Consider the following 22306-nt stretch of genomic DNA (forward strand, 5'->3'; position numbering starts at 1 on the left):
CCTTCGGTACCCTCCTACCTGGATTCGGGGCATGATCCCTGGTAACTTTCCCACCACCAGCCTCCTCGTCGTGGTCTGAAATCCTTCTCCTCTCCTCCCCAGGTGGACGTACCAGCTAGCTGGCAGGGAAGTGCCTCATGCTCAGGCGTGTGGAGTGCTGGGGCGGCTCAGGTCGTGGCACGGGTGCTGGGTGCGGGCTTCTGCCCAGGCAGAAGGAAGCAGGGGGGCCTTTTGCAGCTCAGTGGCCACATTCCCTGCGCATGCCGGGCTTGGTTGTGACAAATCAGCTTGTCGGAGGCAGGGCTCTTTCCTGGCCTGGGCCTCTCCCGGCAGTGCAGGACAAAGCGCGTCAGCGCGTTCACCCGTGGCTGTGGACACCGAGAGGGAAGACCTCTGAAGACTGCCGCTCTCCGTCCAGGGGCCGGGGCGGGCCTGGCGGCGTGTGTGGGCCTGTGTGCGCTGGGGTGTGTCCAGGCTCAGTGGCTGGGCAGAGGGACTAATGGGCACGTATATTTTGAGAATGATTCCTTGGTGTTTCTAATTCATTACCAGTTGAAGCCTGTTTTAAAGTACAATTGACTCAGTTTCTCAGCCGTTCAAGCCTGTTATTATGTGCCGTGTTCAGGATTTAATGCAGTAGTCTGCCCTATAAGAGCTCACCGTCCTGCTTGCCTCGGCCTCACCCGTTTATGAATTTGTCCAGTTTTCGCCTGGCCACATCCTCCCAGCCCTGCCCCGGGGGAGCTTGGCGGCTGCTTTTGCTCCCCTGCCCTGCCCTGTGACCCCTGCTCGGCTTTGAAGGTCGCACTCCCCGGGGTGAAATCAGCTCAGGCAGCCGCCCCGCGCCCGGGCACGCGTGCCGCTCGGACGCCTCTAAGTCTTCGCCCAACTTGACAGACCGCTGCCAGCCCCGTAGAGACACCTGGAGGGCACGGAGCAGCTGCGTCTTGGCTCAGAAGCCACAGTCTCGCCGGCACAGGGCCGCGCGCCCACCGCGAGGGCCGCCGGGAATGTTCCGGGAAGTGCCAGGATTTAGAAAGGACTTTCCTTTAATCCTCATGGCTGGTTGTCCTCACCGAGCCTGAGCACTTTACGGGCATTTTGAGCTGTGATTTTCGTGGTGCTACCATATGCCTAATGAAGTGATAATTTATGGGCGCGTGGGCCTGAGGAGCAGGGGGACCGGTCTGTCGCACACCGAGGCTGAGGCCTGATTCAGAAGCTGCGCACGCTGGGCCCGGGGACACGCGTTGGGAGGACCTCAATGATGCGCTTCATTTTTGATCTTCAACGTCAGTGTTTGCGGAAGGCCGCGGGCAGCGGATGTCCTTCCAGCTGGGACGGCCCGAGCCGCAGGAGGTCGTCGCGGCTGAAGGCGAAGGCCGTCGCCCTGGGGGTGGCAGGCCAGGCTGCGGCTCGGCCTGCGGGCGTCCCGAGGCGGCTCCGGGCTCCAGGCCAAGCTGGCCGTCCCCTTGCAGGCTCCCTTGGGGTCGGCGCCTGTTCTGGATTCCTGAACGGCCGTCTGAGCCGCCGCGCGGCCCGCCTGCCCCCAGCGCCCCTGACCCAGGCGCCTGCCCCCCGAGGCCCCCACCCTGGATGGGGCTGGAGTGCCGCTCGCCCGCCGGCCGCCGCCCGAGCTCCTGCCCAGCGCCCAGGCCCTGCTGGTGAGGCGGGCGCGGGGCCCAGTGAGCGCCCGGGGCCCGGGGAGGCCCCTCCTCGTCGCGGGCACCTCTGCATCGTCCTGTCCTCCTGCCTCCGCACGGGACCCCCGCCGGCGAGTCCTGAAGCCCCTCGGGGTCCCGCCCCGCCGTGCCCAGGCCGGGCCGGGTGTCCTTGCAGGGCTCCGCGGGTGCCGGTCGGTGGCCTCGCTGCGGCCGTCACGTCCACGCGACACAGGCCGGGCATCCCCAAGCTCACGCAGGCCGTCCCCGCGACGTCTCCCGAGGGCCCCGGGCCCTGCTGGGCAGAGCTGCGCGGCCGCTGCTTCAGGCCCACAGGCCACCAAACCCCTGTCCACGCGGGAGCAGGTGGGCGGGCCCAGCAGGGCAGCCCTTAGAACCGGCTCAGGAAACGCTTCCCCGAGGGTGTCCCCTATATGGCGTGGGACGCGCTTCAACCACAAACGATCGTCTGTTGTTTACTGAGATTCGCGTGGACCCCTCGGGCATTTTTATTTGCTGAGTCTGGCGGTCCTACCTGCACATCCTGAACGTCAGCGGCTCTCGATGGGGGGATTTCCTGCCCGCCTCCCCCGCCCCGGCCACACTTGTCAGTGTCCAGAGACGTTTCTGAATACACAGCTTGCGGTGTGTTACCGGCGTCTCGTGGGCAGGGCAGGGGTGCAGGGACAGGCCCCCTGACGGAGATCTGCCCAGACCGAGGGGTGCCAAGGGGTCCCCGCGCCAGCTGCCCTGACTCTCCCCGCCACGCCCTTGGGGGGCAGCCCCGCGCTGACGCTGCCCTCGAGCTTCTCCAGGGCCTCGGGGACGCAGTTCTGCTGCTAGTGGAGGAGGGGACACTTCCTTTCCCTGCGAGAAGCCTCTGTGGCCGGGTGGTGAGAGGTTTCCATTCACTGCTGTTACAAACGCCTGGGCTACCGCTGACTTGGGGTCAATTTTCATGAACGTTTCTTGGCCTTAGGGTTTTGGGACCATGAGAACAATGTAAAATCAAACCCTAACCCAAACCCCTACGAAGCAAATCCCTAAGTTTTCAAATTTTTTTTTTTTTTTGAGGAGAAAAAACTTTTAATGATTTTGCAAGAACGGATAAAATGGCCAGCACTCAAATTCTTAAGTAACACTTTTGCCTATGCCCACCTGTCCATTGCCTATCTTTCCATCCATCTCCCTCCCTCCCTCCCTCCCTCCCTCCTTCCCTCCCTCCCTCCCTTCCTTCCTTCCTCCCTCCCTCCCTCCCTTCCTCCCTCCTTCCTTCCTTCCTTCCATGCAGAAACGCTCAAGCTCTTTGTTGCCATCCAGGGCTGGTGGGTGGTGGTTTTTCCCCCTAGCTCATCTTTTTTACTGAGGATTCGGCTCGCGGATGGTTCTGGCTTTATGTGTGAGCCTCAGCTCCAGCTCCTGGTCTTGCATATCCATGGCCCCCTTCCGTCCCCCGCGAGGGAGGTGGAAAGCCCAAACCTCTGTGCTCGTGTCTGCAGCTTCCCAGGGAGCCCCAGGGCAGTCGCCGCTTCTCACTCCACCCACCTTCTCACTCCTCTAGGTTTTGCCGTTCTCTTGTCTCTGACATCTGTGTACCTCCTTTTTATTTTTCTTGCAAATCCAGCTATGCATTTAAAACAATATTTTTGTCACACATTTTCCCACCTTTTCAGGGCCTTAGATAGAGGATTTCCAGGTACCTTACCTAGATCTTGCTTTGTATTTCCAGGACTGGAAGTCACTAGCAAGGACCTCAATCCTTTGCACCTCAAGTCTGCATAAATGCCTATTCCTGAGCCTGGCATGTGCAAGTGGTAAGTATCGTCTGCTCCATTCCTCGGGCTGTAACACACTAAGGCACTTCATATCCTGCTCTGCTCAGGAGACTCAGGGAAGGGTCTGGGGTAAGAGCCCCACAATCCCAGGAGGCATTGTCTGGGCACCTGCTCTGAAAATCCTGAGCAAGGCCTGGATTGTGTCCTTATGATGTAAAATCAGAGGTTGCTGTTTCAAAGGGCATGATTTTTGAAGATACCTCAGGCTACATATCCTCATTTTCTTTCAAAAGGGTTGAATAGATAATGCCTCCCAAAATGTAATACCATACTAGATTTACCACCTCTGGCAACATATATTTATTACTTTTTCTAACCTAATAGAGGTAATGCAATTCCCACTGTCATTTTAAATTGTACTAACTTCCCTATTTATCAACTCTACTTCCCAAGGTTTTCCTTTCGGCTTCCTCTTTTCCTCATGGGCTTCCTTTCCTCTGCTTCCCTCTCCAGACATGTTCTTCATTTCACTCTTCCCTCAGCTACTGGCAGAGCATAAAATAGGAATTGTACTGCAAAGCAGAAGGAAATTATTTTCTGCCATCTGCCAATAAGGTATTTCTTTCTTCAAGTCTTTGATGTTATTTAAGCTGACAAAAAAGAAATCACTTCTCAACAGAACTTTAATATCTTACTTTTATTTATTCCCCATGGATTTTATTTCCACAAACACTAAATTTTATAAATTTGCCAACAAATACCTTTCATTATATGAAATAACTTTCATTATATGGTTATAGTCACATGAGAATCTCAAAATATATGACGGTCACTATGAGAAAACCTCTCTTCTCACTCTCCACCGTTTTGAAGATGGAAGCGCTCCTCTCAGAGCTGGCAAATGGTCCACATGAGATTTTAATGAAAGGACTGTGTGTCCTGGTTGCTAAAGCGAATACCATGCAATAGGTCAGCTTAAACAATGGGGATTTTATTGGCTCACAGCTTGGAAGCTGGGGTAAGTCCAAGTCGAGGGTGTCATGGCCATGCCTTCTCCCAGAAGACGGTGGCACTCGGCGGCTGGCTCCTCGGTCCTTGACTTTTCTGCCACGTGGCAGTGCACATGATGCCTCTCCTGGCGTTTCCTTTCTCTTCCAGGTTCCACTGACTCAGCTTCTGGCTGCTCTGGTGGCTCTCTCTCTCTCTGTGGCCTTCCTTCCCTATAGTCGTCCCATCATAGCACGCCGCTGGGCCACACTCGCCCTAGCTGAAGGAACCTCACCAGGAGGTCTCCTTACTAGACCCACACCCGCAGGAACGGTTAAGTTTAAGACGTGTTTGTCTAGCAAAACTCCCAACCACCACACAGAGGTACGAGCAGGGTGAGGGACAAACGAGATGTCATAGCATCCAAAGACCAGCAAAGGGAGAAGCCATGACCCCTGCTAGGCCAAAGGGAACTTGCTGAGCCCAGGGGCAGCGGGACTGAGGAGGAGGTTTGTCTGACGTTAGCTGTGGTCACGGGCAGCAACGCTGCTGCCAGAGAGCCCCGAGCAGGCTCCAGGAAGAGGCTGCCCTGGCCGAGCTCAGTGGGAGCAGCCCGGGGGGCGTCCGGGAGTGGATCCCACAGCGCTCGTTCCCAGGGCAGAGAGCACAGTAGAAAGAGTGACGAGTGGACTTGGAGGGCAAACAGAGTAAACAGCCCCAGGCAAGTGTCCACCCAACTCTAAGCTTTGAGGATGCCACAATGACAAGGCAAAGAGTTTATCCCTATTTTCAAGACTAGAATGAGGCCAGGAGTATTTTACTAGCTATACTGGATTCTGATAAAAGCAATTATAACCATAGATTCAGACTCATTTTTGTGGGTTAGCCTCATTCTTGTTTTAAGCACATGGTAAAACACATGCTTCAAGTCCCAGAAAGAACCAAGGCTCTAGAACCCCATGTGTCAACCAAATATGTAATTTTAAATTTTCTAGTAGTCGCATTAAAAAAGTAACAAGTAACAGGTAAAATTAATTTTGATAATATATTTTCTTGAACACATATCTAAACTATCATTTAAACATGCAATCAGGGTAGAAGTTATTAATGAGAGTTTATACTCTTTTTTCATATTAGGTCTTCAACTCTTACACTTACAGCCCATCTCAAATCATATTAGCCACATCTCAAGGGCTCATAATCAGCAAGGGGCCAGGGCTACCCCAGGGACAGAGTGGCTTGAGATCCTGCCCGTTGTGGCTTCAAGAGAAGCTGTAGGCAAGAATCTGGGAAATTAGAGCCCATCTCTCCGATATTTCCAACTACTTTTTGTTCGTTTTAGTAAACTCATATGGAAGTGGAGCATACACGCCGAGGACACGAGCCATTGGTGCCATTCAAAGAATTTTCACAAAGTTAACAAACCTGTGTAATTAGGTCTAAGATAAAGAAACAGAAAAATAACCACAGCCCAGAGGGGTCTCTCAGGCCACTCCCGGTCACCGCCCGCCGAGGGGAGGACGGCCCTGTCATCTAACACCACAGCTTCGCTCTACCTGCTTGGGAGCCATGTGTGAATGGAAACTACATTGCTTCATTTCCCAAAATCTGTGTTCCACATTATGCTTGTGTGTGGTGGTAACGTATTCCTCCCTCTGAATCACAGCCCACAGCTGACTTCACCACAGTTCATGGTTAAAGAGCACCTGGACTGCTTCCTGTGTTGCCACGAGCAGCTCACACCTGCCTTGGTGGCCGTCTGCTGGGAATGTCCCCCTGCTTCCCTGACTCAGGAAATGGAGACGTGCCCTTGCCTGCCCTTCCCTCCTCCCCCTCAGGGCTTAAAACTGGAAGGTCTGTCTTAGCAAAGTGATGGAAGCAACACTCAGCATTCTATTTGGAAAGTGATTATTTCTTTCACATCTTATATGTTTTGTTTCTTGTTCTTGTCCAACATTGATTGCTAGCTTTTATAATGCTTCATTAAATAGGACTGACAATAATGGCTTAGTCCAATTTAATATATTAGAATGCAAGTTTTTAAAGTGCTTTCTCCTAAGTAAAATACAGATTTCTCTAAGTAAGTATTACTTATTTGGCCTGAAAATTTTGAGCAGCACTGGCTCGGACTATAAAGTAAAAATCTTTGCTTCTCAGGTATCATTCAAAATGAATAGATGACTAGAGCTACTACCTCTCAGTGACTCCAGTGACCTGACTCAGTGTATAATTTGGACACTTGACATTTTTGCAACAAGATGCGCATATGACAAATTCTTTTGTCCATCTGATTGGGAGAGGTGGCCTCTGGAGGCCAGGAGGACCAAATACAGGTGAACACAGGCTGAGCCGCCATTATTTCAGTGTCTGCTAATTAAGACCAAGTTAAAGTGGAAGCCACTGAGCCTGAGCGTGGGCATGTAACAGTCCAGTGCACACTGCAGCTATGAGCAGGGACAAGGGGCCTGCTCAGGAAGAGGGCTGGGCGTTCGGGAACCAGCGACTGAACTGTGAGCTCCTTTGCAGCGTGGCTTGGGACCTTGTATGCACAGCTTGATCCCAGGGCGTTGGATATGCACATACCTGTATTCCTTGCTACTTCCACCATTTTTTTTTTTAAAGAAGAGACTTGGCCCAGTGGGTAGGGCGTCCGTCTACCTCATGGGAGGTCTGCGGTTCAAACCCCGGGCCTCCTGGATCATGTGGAGCTGGCCCATGCACAGTGCTGATGCGTGTAAGGAGTGCCGCGCCATGCAGGGGTGTCCTCCATGTAGGGAAGCCCCACACGCAAGGAGTGCACCCTGTAAGGAGAACCACCCAGCGTGAAAGAAACTGCAGCCTGCCCAAGAATGGCGTTGCACACACAGAGAGCTGACACAACAAGATGACGCAACAAAAAGAAACACAGATTCCCTTGCCGCTGACAACAACAGAAGTGGACAAAGAAGACAACGCAGCAAATAGAGACAGAGAACAGACAACCGGGGTGGGGGGGGGGAAGGGGAGAGAAATAAATAAATAAATAAATCTTTAAAAAAAAAGAGATTCCGCTACCGGCGATAGTAATTTCAATAGACTCCATCCAATATTTGGTGAACCCCATGTGTGTGCCAGGCACTGGACAAAGGGCTGGGGAGGCCAAAATTATCAAGACCCCTTCCCTCCCTTGGAGAGCCACGAAGTCATCATGGTCCCTGCAGGTGAAGAGAGTAAAGAGAGGAGCCGCCATGCACGACCTGCCATCCTTTCAACAACCTGACGTTATTCCCGTTTTACAACTAAAAAGCACTGAGGCACACGTTATGCCAGGGGTTGCAAAAACAAACGATTCCAGGTATAAGGAAAGTAACAAAAATGAGCAAGCAGACCAGGTATAAGGTGAGGGAACTGGTGAGGACTGCAGAGAATTGGAGCAATCGTGCTTCAGTGAAGACACTCAACTTCAAAACAAACTGAAATAAGAGCAGCCTCCTGGGCCAAACAAAACACGGCTCCTGTGTGGACCATCACAGTCATCCAAATTCAGAAGATGGGAAAGAACATTAAATTCTCCTGAGCACCCCATTCTCAGTGCTCTCACAATGGAATGGTGACAGAAACATCAAAATCATTTCAGGTCAGGTAATAAAGTCCATCTTACCTTAATAGGTTGTAAAACAGGTTACAAAGTAGTAGTGATCAAACCCTTGGAATTTAAAAGATTCATCAATGGAATAGAAGAGAAATTATAGAAATTCAATTTTGTATAAATGACAGTCTAGAAACAGTCTCACAATGGGGAAAAAATCACTGTTTAATAAGCATTTTGAGGACACTGGGTATCCCCAGGGAGGAGAATGAACTCTGAACCATCCTCTAAAATGTGGTATTGTAAGTAATGAATCATAGATAGAACATTTTAATAATCTTTCATCAGTTGTAATAAAGGTAGTTACTGTTAAAAAATGCAATTATATAAAAAAAGTGCTATCATCAATAGTAACAAATGTTCCACACCAATGCCAGGTGTAGGTGGTGGGGCAGGGGGGTATGGGAATACTGCATTTTATGAGGGTTATTTTGTAAACTCACAACTTCTCTAATAAAAAGAAAAATAACAAAAAAGAAAAAAAAATGTAGGCATGGTAAGTCAAAGAATGGATTATTTTAAAAAATCTGTCAAAAAGGGAGAACCAGCAAGATGGTGGCAGAGTAAGGAGCTCCTAGAGTCAGCTCCTACTACAGGGCAGTTAATAAACACCCAGAGCTCTCTGGAGCTAGCTGAAGCACCTGTTTGGGGGGTCCAGAAGAGCATCCTGCAACATCCTTGAAGAAATGGAAGGAGGAGGCTGCCCATCTGCAGAGAAGACTTGTAAGTAGAGGCTCCATGCCCCGAAGGCCGGTGCCCATCCTCCACTGGAGGCACAAGCTGTCTCAGAAGCTGATCTGCAGCTGAAATTGAAAGCTCCACTTCCCAAAAATGGGGGAGGAAGAGACAGTTGGGCACCTTTTTCAGCTAAAGCATAATCCTGGGAACAGCTAAAGTTTGAGCCTGTCCAAGTTAGAAAGAGGCTGGGAGCTGCCATCTTAACTCTGCGCCTGGCACTAGGGGAAGTGGGGCAGACTGAAAATCCCAGTGCTGGGGGGAACTGGCTTCTTTCCATCCAGGTCAGATTACAGCTCCAGCCTAGGCCCCAGTGCCACCTCCTGCAGGGAGGAAGCTGTGGGGGACCTGCGCCAGCCTCTCTGGGAAATTACTGGCCAAGCTGCAGAGGCCGGTGATTATCCTACTCTGGTGGCATGAGCCACCCCAGGAGCTATTCTGTGACTGGAATTGGAAGTTCCATTTCCCAAAAACAGGGGAGGAGGAGACGGTTGGCTGCCCATTTCGGCTACTGATTGGTAGTCTTGACTGGCTAAGGTATAACCCTGGGAACAGCCGGGGTGTGAATCAGCCCAAGTTGGAAAGAGGCCGGTGGATACCATTTTGATTCTATTCCCAGCCTGAGGGGAAGCCAGGCTGGCCAAAATCTCAGTTTCGGCAGGAACCAGGTTCTTCCACCCAGATTTGTCTGCAGCCCTGGCCTAGGCTTCAGTCCCACCTCTGGCAGGGAAGAGGCTGAGGGCCCTGCACCAGCCTATCCAGGTAACTGCAGCTAACTTTGGCTGGCACAGACTGAAAATCAGAAGACTACCGGGGCAACTGCAGTCATCTTGGACCCACTCTGCAGAGATTGCTGCCCACTTGCATCTCCATCCCTGCCCCAGGCAGGGCAGAAAGTCTCTCTGGCATCAGTCTCTCTGGGCAACTACAGTCTAGGTCTGCATGTGGATTATTCCACACAGCTGTGACTCTGTCCTTCCTCTGGCAAAGGAGAAAGTTGGAAGAAGCTTCATTGGTCTCTGGTGCAATGAGGGCAGCTTGAGCCTCCACAGCTTATAGCACCAACTACATCCTTGGCTCCTACTGCACAACCAGCAAGGGAGAAAGGATAGGAAGCCCTAAACTAAAGAGAAAAACTGCATCTGGAAAAAATACTCTAGTAAGCCAGATGTGAAGACACCAACAAAAAATTACAATTCACACCAAGAAACAGGAAGCTATGACCCAGTTAAAGGAACAAGATAAGCCTCCAGATGACATAAAGGAATTGAGACAACTAACCATAGATGTTCAAACAAATCTCCTTAATAAATTCAATGAGATGACTAAAGAGATTAAGGATATTAAGAAGAAACTGGATGAACACAAAGAAGAATTTGAAAGTATATATAGAAAAATAGCAGATCTTATGGGAATGAAAGGTGCAATAAATGAAATTAAAAAAACACTGGAATCATATAATAGCAGATTTGAGGAGGCAGAAGAAAGGATTAGTGAGCTTGAAGAAATGGCCTCTGAAAGTAACATACAAAAGAACAGATGAAGAAAAGAATGGAAAAAATTGAACAAGGTCTTAGGGAACTAAATGACAGCAAAAGGCATGCAAATATATGTGTCATGGGTGTCCCAGAAGGAGAAGAGAAGTGAAAAGGGGCAGAAGGAATATTTGAAGAAATAGTGATAGAAAACTTCCCAACCCTATTGAAGGACATAGATACCCATGTCCAAGAAGCACAACATATTCCCATCTGAAAAAATCCAAATAGACCAACTCCAAGACACATACTAATCAGAATGTCAAAGGCCAAAGACAAAGAGATAATTCTGAGAGCAGCAAGAGAAAAGCAATGCATAACACATAAGGGATACCCAATAAGATTAAGTGCTGATTTCTCACCAGAAACCATGGAGGCAAGAAGACAGTGGTGTGATATATTTAAGATACTACAAGAGAAAAACTCCCAGCCAAGAATCTTATATCCAGCAAGACTGTCTTTCAAAAATGAGGGTGAGATTAGAATATTCACAGATAAACAGAAACTGAGAGGATTTCTAAGCAAGAGACCAAATTTTCAGGAAATACTAAAAGGGTGTGCTAGAGCCTGAAAAGAAAAGACAGGAGAGAGAGGCCTGGAAGAGAGTCTAGAAATGAAGATTGTATTAATAAAAGTAACTAAAAGTGTCAAAAAAGAGTGGTGAAACTAAAATACGATAAATAAAACTCAAATATGAATAAACTTGACCAAGGATGTGAAGCACTTGTGTTCAGAAAACTGCAACTCAGTGTTGGCAGAGATCAGAAAGGCCCAGGAGAGTGGGGAGTGGGGGCATTCCATGCTCACGGATCAGAAGACCAGATGTCATTGGGACGTCAGTTCTGCTCAGATTGACGTGTGCATTTAGTGTAGTCCTGACAGCACTTCCACCAGCATTAAAGAAAAAATTGAAATGCAAACATCAGGTTTATTTGGAGGGACGGGGGGTCCTGAATGGCTGGAAGCATCATGGAAAGGAAAAGCGAACCCTCATCTACATACTTTAAATCATATTACCTACCTACGGTGGTAAAAGCAACATGGTACTGGCCTAAAGACAGACACAATAGACTAATGGAACTAAATTTATGGTTCAGAAATGGACCCTCACAGGTATGGTCAAGTGATTTTTGACTAGCCTGCCAAAGTCACACAGCTCGGGCAGAACAAGCCATTCAACAAATGGTGCTGAAAGAATTGGACATGCATAGCTGAAAGAAGGAAAGAGGACCCCTACCTCACACCTTATCCAAAAATTAACCCAAAATGGATCAAAAAACTAAAAATAAAAGCAAGAACAGTGAAACTTCTGGAAGAAATTATAGGAAAATAGCTTCAAGACTTGGTGGTAGGTGGTGGATTCTTAAAGGAGATAAGAGAAGGACTGAGATGGACTACTGATGGTTAATGTATGTAGAAGCTTTAATTAGCTTTACTATAAACATGTGGAAATGTATAGAGTGGACGGTAACACATAATGAGTAATAGCTAGTTTATAAATGAGGATGTGACTGAAAATGGTTGTCTAGGTATGTAAATGCCAACTGACAGAATGCTAGAGAATAATCTATGAACTGGATAGCACAGTAAACCAAGAGGTGGATAACCAAGAGGTGATGGTACAGATGCAAGAGTTTCCTTTGTGAGCTAGAGCAAATGTATATCACTCCTGTAGGGTATTGGGAATGTGGAGAAGTGTGGGAAAAATAAAGCTGGAGTGACCTATGGACTGTGGTTAGAAGTAATAATATAATATTCTTGCATCTATGTGAAAGATGTACTGTGTTGGTAATGAGGCAGTACGGAAAATGTGAGCCAGATGTACACTATGAACATGACAACAATCAGATGATATTATCTTATCTGAAGCAAATCTTCCACCACAGTGTGGTGTGATAATAGAGGGGTGTTTTAGAATTCTGCACATGTGCATGATTGTTTTATAAGTTTACGACTTCTGTCATAAAAATATATTTAAAAAATAATAATAATTGGGTGGGTTGGGGGAAAAACACACCAAAAGTAAGATAAGGACTATGATTAATAGTAAGATTTTGACAATATTTTTTCATAATTTGTAACAAATGTCTCAGCACAACACAAGGTGTTGGTGGAAAGTTTATGTATAGGACCCCTGAATGATGTTATGCATGTTTGCTTTGTAAGTTCACTTTTACTATACACCTAATTGTTTATGTACATTCATATATAAATGATATAAAGATAATAATAATAGGATTGGTTGGGGGAAAAGACTTTGGTTAGTAGTAATATTTTGACAATGCTCTTTAATCATTAGTTAAAAAGGTTTAACAACAATGCAAGTTATTGGTGGTAGGGTGAGTTATGAGAGTCCTGTATAATGTTATATATGTTTGTTTTGTAAGTTCACAGCTATTATTATACACTTATTGTTTATGTATGTTTAGGTATGAGTGATATACTTCAATAAACTACTTTAAAAAAATCTGTCAAAAAGGAGCTTAAAATGAACAAATTAGTGTAATTAAAGGTGATTGAAGGCTGTTATGGGACAGAACGAATGTCAACCTGCACGGCATGGCGCCAGGGGTACAAAAATCTTTGGTAGCAAATAATGCTGCAAAATACATGTTTAAGAGGAAAATAATAAACTGGGGAAATTTTTATCTAAAAAAAGATATGAAGATTAGATAAAAATATATACCATTACCATTTGGATTCCATTTTGAATGTAGTACAAAATGAATATATGTTTTGTTGCTCAAGGAAAACAGTATCTCGTGTGATAAAATGTCCATCCTGGCTAGTAATTAAAAACAGGCAAATAAGAACAACTTGGAGATAATTTTACATCCCTTTAAAAGTGACAAAATCATGAGCTCGCTCTCTGGAGGTCAGACTGTCTGACGAGCTCCTTCAGAGGCTGTACAGGATTTATATGTTTTGATCAGACTTGCTGCTATAAGGAGACAAATCCTTTAAAAAATGCCAAAGATGTCCATAGCAAATTCAGTTACAAAAATATGAAGAGAAATGAGTAAATATCTATAAAGCTATTAAAATGACAAAAGTGTGGATGAAGAAAAATTAAAAACCAGAATCCAGAATATTGTTCTTTGCTGACTCCCATGGAGGAAAACCTATTTGTGTACATGGACAGAGTAGAATTGGAGTGAGGTGAGGATTTTGTTCAGTTTGGTTTGCCAAACAGAGAGCACTTACTAGTGACCAGGAGGCTTGCTGGCTTGTTGGGTGACAGAGAAAAAATTATGCAGATAAGTACACGGGTATTTTCAATGTGATAAGTGCTCTCAAAATAAGTATAAAAGCACATAGGGAGATGTTAATGCGTGGCAGGCACTCTCTAAGACCTTTCCTTGTATCTCAGGGAATTGTCCCCATAACCCTGTAGTGGAGATACTGTTCTTACTACATTTTACAGATGAGGAAAGCCCACACTGGCGTGGGAAGGGGCCTTGTTTCCAGAGATGGCCACGCCTGTTCCGTACCAGGCAGGGTGGGCGTGGGCACTCCCACGGGGTCTTGGAAGAGCATGGTGTGGCACGTCCCAGACGACCAGCAGGTTATATTGTTGCAACACGAAATTTCACAGGCAGGATGGCAGAGATGAGGTTTCAGATGCAGACAGGGGCAGAATTATGTGTCAGAATTATGTGACTTAATTTTGCTGAATTCGATTTTGTTGGTAGAAGGAGAAAAACTAGCATTATTGCACATTATCATGTGAAAACCCTGTTTTAGGTGCTTGACGTGGGTTATTTCAATAGATTTTCTTCTTTCTGTAAAGTGTCCTATATTAATAAGAAATAGGGGTCACAGGCTATTTTAATAAGGCAAACATCTTCTATTTCTTTTCTTTTTTTTTTTTTTTTAACTTTATTTCAACTTAAAAAAATTGAGAGAAAAGGCAGCTTAGCAAATTTGGAAGTGTTACTTTAAAAACTTCTGTCCAGACACATTTCTCTCATTTAATCCTAAAAACAAACTCAATTGTTTCTCCAGTGTTCAGAAAGATACGTAAATGAGCACAGACTGGTTAAATGACATGACCAAGGTCTCCTTGTTAATGAAAAAAATGAAGAAAAAGAAAATAATTATACTCATATCTCGTAAAACTCAACCCCATATTCTTTTTTACCTTTAGCATTGTTATAGTACCTTCTGTGCCTTTGCTACAAAAATACTACAGAATTACTGTTAACTGTAGGTTATAAGTTACATTAGTTGTATATTCTCATTTATCATCATATTCTTAACACTTTATAGTAGAAAAACATTCTTGCATTTGAATCATTAACCATAATCTTTATCTACCACCAAGATCACTATATTATACAGTACCTAGATTATCCTCTAGCTATCTTTCAATTAACCTCCCTAGACTACCCCTTTTAGCCACAGTCACATTTATAAATCAGCAGTGTTAGTTACACTCATTATAATGTGCTACCATCAACTCTATCCATGACCACGTATTTACACTCAACCTTATTAAACATTCTACATACATGCAGCATCAGCTCCTGCTTCTCAACCAACATTCTGTCTCCTACTAAACTATCTATACTCTACAGTTTAACTCCCTAAGTTTACTCTCTTATTTAGGTCACGTCAGTGAGACCATCTATTTGTTCTTTTGTGTCTAACTTATTTTGCTAACATAATATCCTCAAGCTTTCTCCATGTTATCATGTGCTTCCCCAGTTCAGCTCTTCTTATAGCTGAACACTATTTTATCATTTGCATATACCACGTCTTGTTTATCCATTCATTGGTTAATGGGCACTTAGGTTGTTTCCATCTTTCAACAATTGTGAATAATGCTATGAAAATTTTTTTCAAATGTCTTTTTGCATCCTTGCTTTCAGTTCTCCTGGGTAGATTCCTAGTAGATTGCCAGATCATATGACAGTTCTATATTTAGATTCCTGAGGAACCCCCAAACTGTCCTCCACAGAAGCTACGCCATTTTACACTCCCGCCTGTGAGAAAATAGCATGAGTTTGAAAGTGGGAACCTGGCTTGAAGTTGAAACATTTTCATAAGGCAAATAAAAAGTGTGGGTTTAGAAACACCAGCCTTGACTAGACAGAATGCTGTCTGGTCAGCACGAAAATTGTTTGCATGAGGAGACGTTTGAACTTTGTATGGCCTGCTCCCTAGCATTGCAGATGTTGCAGCTTTAATAACAAGCAGCCTCAAAAGTAAACATAGATAACCACTGCTTTGTAATTTCTAGTAAATGTGATGTGGAAACTAGGGTGGAGGCTCTCAGTTCCAGAAGCCATTGAGTCCCCTGTTCCCATCTTTGTTTCCTCTCTTGTGTCTTTCTTTCTGTCCTTTTATTTCTTAAGTTCTGCGTCGCCTTCCCCTTGTGCAAACCTATTGTTGAGCTGGTCTCAGCAACTGGCGCCTGAACAGGGACTCGAGGGGAAGAAGAATCGCTTCGAGCGAAACTAAAGGTGTCACGGCGCAGAGCCCCGGTGGTTCATAAGGCCTTCCAAGTCCTCGGTGAGTAAGGACACTCTTGGGTATTTTAGCAGGGGTACGATGGGAAATGGAGAGAGTTCAACAAAATATTGCCTGTCTGTCTGTCTCCTAAAACAACTCCTCAAGGCAAGAGAAGCCGAGGTCCACGAGTCTCCTGTTTTAGAAGTCTTTACAGATTGTAGAAAAATACTGCTCATAGTCCCCAGCAATAGGAAGTTTAGAATTAGGAGATTAGGAAAGAGTTGCAAAAAGAGTTTAAAAGAGAAATTACATGTACAAAGTGTTCTGCTCCCTGTTACTATTTCGCCCAGTTGGACTATTATTAAATCTGTTTTGATACTAAATCTAAAGTTGTTTTGCCTTCAGCTCCTTCATTAATTGACTTTAGAAAGTCACTTTCCCCTCCGCCAACACCTCTTCCCTCTCCCATACCCGGAGACTATCAGCCAAAGTTGTCAGCTTTACAACAGGGCATCTTGAAGGCTAGAACAGAGGGAAACCATGTGGAGGGCTTGTGCAAGGAGAAGTTAACTCACAAATACAATGTCCCATGCAGGCAAAGTGCTAAATAATACCCTTGTTAGTGAAATTATGCTTGTAAGAAAATACTCTGTGTTAAAGTATTAACTAAGATAAGGAAAATATTCTGGCAGCAACTGTGCAAACCCCCTGATGCCTACATGTTAATGTGGCTGTGGGCTAGAGGGGGCTAATAGAACTAAGCTGCTGAAAGAGGAGGAAAACATGACAACACTGGTGTTCTGTTTTGTTTCCATGCTGGTTATGATTGGGCCTATTTAGCCAAATTAATAAAATTAGTACAAAACTTTTATCAAGGTGTTAAAAGGAATTTTTGGTTTTGAATCAACAAGCTTACTCACAAATTTCAAATTTCAGTGTAGTCTTAAAGAGTAGTAATCCAAAAAAATCTGTTAACTTTCTGTCTAGACTACTAAATAAAAGTTTAACTGCATTTATGCTGCTCAAGTATCCTAATTGGTTGCTGATTATTAATAAAAGTGTTTCCAAGAAGAAGTTTGCATGTTACAGGCAAAATGGATTCCAAAAGAAATCTTAAAAGCAATAAATTCTAAGATGTGAAGTGATGGAGAACTTAAAACAGCTATATCAGAAAAGTAAGAATTATGAGTCAAATGGTAAACTTTATGTTTCTGTTGGTGTATTGTAACTGTTTTTGTGTTTGTCTGTTTGTTCAATGTCAGTGTATATTTTGATACCTCTGGATGGTAATATAAATTAATCAATAAAAACTTCTAAAAGAACTCTATTCAAATGGCCAAAAATTAAATAAGTGCTTATATTAATACATAAGTTTAAATATTAATAAGATCTCTACAATGATAAAAATTGTAAGTCTTGATTAACAAAATTACTGTAAGTCTCTTCATAAAGAATAATTCTTGTCTAAATTGAAATGAATAGTTTATTTTTCTTCACAGGATAAAATGAAGGATATAAAACTTAAATGAATATTTAAAAAGGTAAAAAGTTTGTGGGAGTGCTGACTGAAGTTTAATGTTTGTTAAAAAAAGTGTGTTTTGTCCTAAAAATGTTCATACAATCAGAATGAACATATGCAGGATGGGACTTGAATGCATGTGGCAAGTTGTAGAAGGTATTGTGGTAACTTTAAGTAGGGGAATGTATTCTGTGAAGGTGAAATTTGTCTTAAAATAATATAATTATAGTCTACATAGTTATAAATAATTATAAGAAGTTTGTGGAGCATTGTTTGAATTAAAGTGTTTAAATGGCTAATTCTAAGAAGTCATTATTAAACAAAAACTGAATTGATAATAATAGTAAAAAGTAACTTTATAACAGGAAAACTTTTTGGCAGTCAGCCTCCCCTGCCAACTTGTTTCTAAAAGACTGTTTCTAGTATTGCATGCTACTAGGTATTTAAAATGAAGAAATGTTATATTTGCATGTAACCAAATTGAATAATTATTTTAACAAGTTTGTTTAATGTTAGTGGTAATTGTATGTTTTAAGAAGTTTGCTTGGAGATAGTTTCCAAAACCATTTTGGTAACTTAAGTATGTAGGGTATATAGAATGTGTTTTTATTATTACAGAAACAGAAAATAATTTTGTCCTAAGATAAAATGATTGGTTATTAAGAAAGAGTAAAATGTGGGACAAAACTTAAATGAATACAGAAAGTGAAGAAGGTTCGTGGAAAAAGAATTTTTATGGTTAAAGTTAAGTAAGATTTGGTAGGCCTATCTATAAAGTTTTAAAAGCTTTAGTATCAAATTGTATACTTATGCAAAGTTAAAATTTTATTCTTTCACTGTTAGTGTGACAAAGTTTCTCAAGCCACTAGTCTGTTTTAATAAAAGTTTATAGTTTTTCTCCTGAATAATCAATATACAAAAAAAGTCTGTTTTATCAAAATACCTTCTTGTAGTTTAACCTTATCATTTCTGTGTTTTTTTTTAAGAAAAAAACAAGTCATCACTTTTAAAGAAACATAATGTTCAAACCAGCTTTCTCAAAACCAGATTCTGAAAAGTATCTTTTTATTTCAAACTATTGCAAAAGATTTGTTCTTTTGCCTTGAAAAAATTAATGTATTAAAATAGTTAAGTTCCCTTATTATGTTATAAGTTAAGTGGAAAGTGTTTAAAAGTGCTGTAAGATTAAATGGATTATTTAACCCTCTGTTAATTAAAGTTATATGAGTAAAAAGTTTATATGAATATTTGAAGAGTGTATAAAATTCCCAGAAATTTACCAATGTTTCAGCATAATATTAGACAAAATACAATGTTGTTAATCATGGTTGTAATTAAAAAACAGTTTGTGTCACAGAGACCTCTTATCATAAATTAAAGTAACACCATAGAAGTATGCAGCAGTCCCAAAAACCACTAGATTGCTGCAAAAAATTAATATCCAACTGTGTCACTATCACTTTGTTTTAAAACTTGCTAAGACTTTCTTTAGTATTTCCTTAAGCAAGTCAAGTCAGCCCGCATTCTCCTACCTGTAGAAAAGTCAACAATGGACCTTTGCAGAGCCTCCCCAAGGCTGTGTGCAGAGCCCAACCACCTGCCCTGGCCGGTGGCAAAGAATCTGGCGTGTAGAAGAAATCTGCGGCTGAAACCCTACTGATGATACTACCTTACCCTGTAATCCTTTTTTCAGAATTAAAAGAAACATCAGTGACAATAGTGTCTTATCTTAAGAGCCTGAAATAAGCAAATAATTGGGATAGGCTGCAAAGTCCTTGCTGCTCTATCAAATTCTTAAGTGTTATTTGAATGGATAAGACAAAACTCTACCCTCTGTTGTAATCGATAAAGCACAATGTTTTCTCATGTTAATGTAGTGTGTAATATTGTTGGAATATAAAAATCTTTCATCCCTCACTTAGCTCAGATATTAAAACCATTGTATGTGTTAATTGGAAAAGACTCTTCATGGGAGTGGAAGGACGTCCAGCAGGCTGCTTAAAAATAAATAAATAAAAGGGAGGGAGAAAGTGGACATTGGCTTAGCCTGTGAATTGGATGTGGCAGCCCCAGTATTGGCTTTGGGTGGGGTTTTTGGCAAAGGCAGTATTCTAAACAAGTGCCCCTTGGGTTTTAGTCACAATTCTGGGAAAGGGCCAAAAGTAAAATTTAAAAACCAATTGTGTGCAGCATAAGAAGCCCCGCTGAAAGTGAAAGGCTTAACCCAATAGTGTCTGCTCACTCTGAAGACTGCCGTCCCTACCCGGGGTGGATTGCAAATACTAAAAACAAGACAGAAACAATGGACAGTTGTGAATCGCCCTCCATGGGGGAGAGATCTATGAAAGAGCATCTGAGACGCCTGCCAGCCGTGACAGGTAACTGTCTACCCCATCCCTGCCCACTCCTCTAACATCTCTCTTAGGACTGTGGAGGCAGATGCCTTCGTGAGGATCCAGAGCCCTACCAGGGAGACCTGAGAAGCAGCAGGGCGGCTCCACCGAAGGGCGAACGTCCCGGTACCAGACCTTGTGGGGCCCGGCCCAGCGCACGCAGCTGCCTGTTGCCTGCCAGCAGCTCATGGACTTCGCCCATGAGTGTCCTTCATGCTCACTCCAGTGACTGACATCGGGCCCCTCCTGCTCCTGGCAGGGGCGAGGTGTGCTTTCTCTGCTGCAGACACTGCATCGGGACTCACAACAAGACAGCTACTATTTTCTGACTAGAAAATGAATCCTCACAACAATGGGCTAAGTTTAAATTCAACACTGAGTTGTGGCCCCAGGTCCAGTGAAGACGCTAAGAGCAGGACCAACGAAGGCACTGAAATTATGAGATAAACGTCCAGCTGCCCCACAGCCCAAGATGGGGGAATAACAATAATTTGTCGCTGACTGTGCATCAAACTATACAAATTGGGGAAAATGAGGTCATTTTTGATCGAGTACTGGCCTATATAGCCTTGCTGGTTGGGAATCTTAAGCCCATGAGAAATGAAGGTCTATTCATGAAATGTCTGCTAGTTGGAAGTCTTATTGTTTGTTGTTGTATAATCTACTGCAGTTATAGATTATGTATAAAATGCAGTTTTGAGCTTGGGAGAAGAATTGCAAACTGTAAATATGTGCTTATGCCTACAATGTGATTGGAATATATCTAGTTTTTGTGCGACCCCCTATGTATATAACAGCAATGATATTCCTTGGGAATCAGTGCAACGTCATTTGTTGGCCATAGAGACAATTTAAGCTTAGATATTTCTCAATTACAAGCCCAAGTCACAAGCTTTCAACATGCTCATTTGCAGCTGCTTCCTGCCTCACAAACTATGACAGGAGTTGTGGATGGATTGAGATCCCTGACCCCTGTGATATGGCTAAGAGCTGGGGAGGGGTCTTCTAGGAGGTGCATTAATTACCTGTTCCTGTCTGTTTTGTGTGTGTTTAGTCCTAGATGCTGCAAACCCTCCAGGGATTAGCACAGCAAGAAACCGCCCGCGCTGTATTCATTACTTTGCAAAAACAAAAAGGGGGAAATGGGGGAAGATAGCTTGCGTGTGAACATGGGAACCTGGCTTGAAGTTGAAATGTTTCCATAACGCAGATAACAGGTGTGGGCTTAGGAGCACCGGCCTTGACTAGATGGAACGCTGTCTGGTCAGCACGAAAATTGTTGCATGAAGAGGCATTTGAACTTCATATGTCCTGTTCCCTGGCATTGCAGGGGCTGCAGCTTTAATAACAAGCAGCCTTGAAAGTAAACAGAGACAGCGACTGCTTCGTAATTTCTAATAAATACGATGTGGAAACTAGGGTCGAGGCTCTCAGTTCCAGAAGCCATTGAGTCCCCTGGTCCCATCTTTATTTTCTCTCTCACGTCTTTCTTTCTGTCCTTTTATGTCTTCAGTTCTGTGCTGCTTTCCCTTCATGCACATCTGTAGCTGAGTTGGTGTCAGCACCAGCCAACCATGAAGGAGTCTTCCTATTTCTCCACATCCTCTCCAGCACTTGCAGTTTTCTGTTTTTTTGTGTTTGTTTTTTTAAAATAATGGCCATTCTGTAAGGTGTGAAATGGTATCTTATTATGGTCTTGATCTGCATTAACCTAATAGCTAGTGATATGGAGCATATTTTCTAGTGCTTTTTGGCTATCTGTATTTCCTTTTTGGAAAAATGTCAAGTCTTTTGCCCATTTTTAAATTGGACTGATTGTCTTTTTGTTGGGTGATCTCTTTATATAACATGGAAATCAAACCCTTGTTGGATACGTGAGTTCCGAAGATTCTCTCCCGTTGAGGAGGCTGCATTTTCATCTTCTTAACAAAGTTGTTTGAAACACAAGTGTTTAATTTTGAGGAAGTCCTATTTATCTATTTTTTCTTTCATTGTTTGTGCTTTGGGTGTAAGATCCAAGAAACCACCACCTACTACAAGATCTTAGAAGATGTTTCCCTACCTTTTTTATTTTGAAATACTTTCAAACTCACAGGATAGTTACAAAAATAAGACAAGCCCCATATAGAGAACCCTAACATTTCCTTATCACCCCAGATACTCAAATCCACCAATTTTAACATTTTGCCACATTTGCCATATCATTCTTTCCGTCCATCCAACATCCATCCATCCATCCATCCATCCATCCATCCATCCATCCATCCATCCATCCAGCCTTCCATCCTTCCATCCATCCATCCATCCATCCATCCATCCATCCATCCATCCATCCATCCATCCAGCCTTCCATCCTTCCATCCATCCATCCATCCATCCATCCATCCATCCATCCATCCATCCATCCATTTTCTGAACACTTGAGTGTATGTTGTATACATCCTCCTCCTTGAAAACTTAATACTGCTTTGTACATTTCCTAAGAACAAGGATTTTCACTTACGAAGCCACCTTAAGTTTACGAAATTTAACATTGGTATAAAGCTTATGGTCCATATTCCAGTTCTTTTATATGTCCCAATAATATCCATTTGAGCCTTTTTTCCTGCATTGTTATTT

The 22306-nt window shown here is 43.8% G+C and overlaps 1 long non-coding RNA gene across 1 annotated transcript; it reads left to right on the top strand.

Moving 5' to 3' along the window:
* Positions 1-15615: 15615 nt before the first annotated feature.
* On the top strand, positions 15616-19185 carry LOC131276251 (uncharacterized). The gene is made up of 3 exons (XR_009183750.2): positions 15616-15835; positions 18281-18351; positions 18808-19185. It is a non-coding gene; the product is annotated as an uncharacterized lncRNA (long non-coding RNA).
* Positions 19186-22306: the final 3121 nt, after the last annotated feature.

This window comes from Dasypus novemcinctus, chromosome 27, assembly GCF_030445035.2.
Source record: "Dasypus novemcinctus isolate mDasNov1 chromosome 27, mDasNov1.1.hap2, whole genome shotgun sequence".
Classification (NCBI taxonomy): domain Eukaryota; kingdom Metazoa; phylum Chordata; class Mammalia; order Cingulata; family Dasypodidae; genus Dasypus; species Dasypus novemcinctus.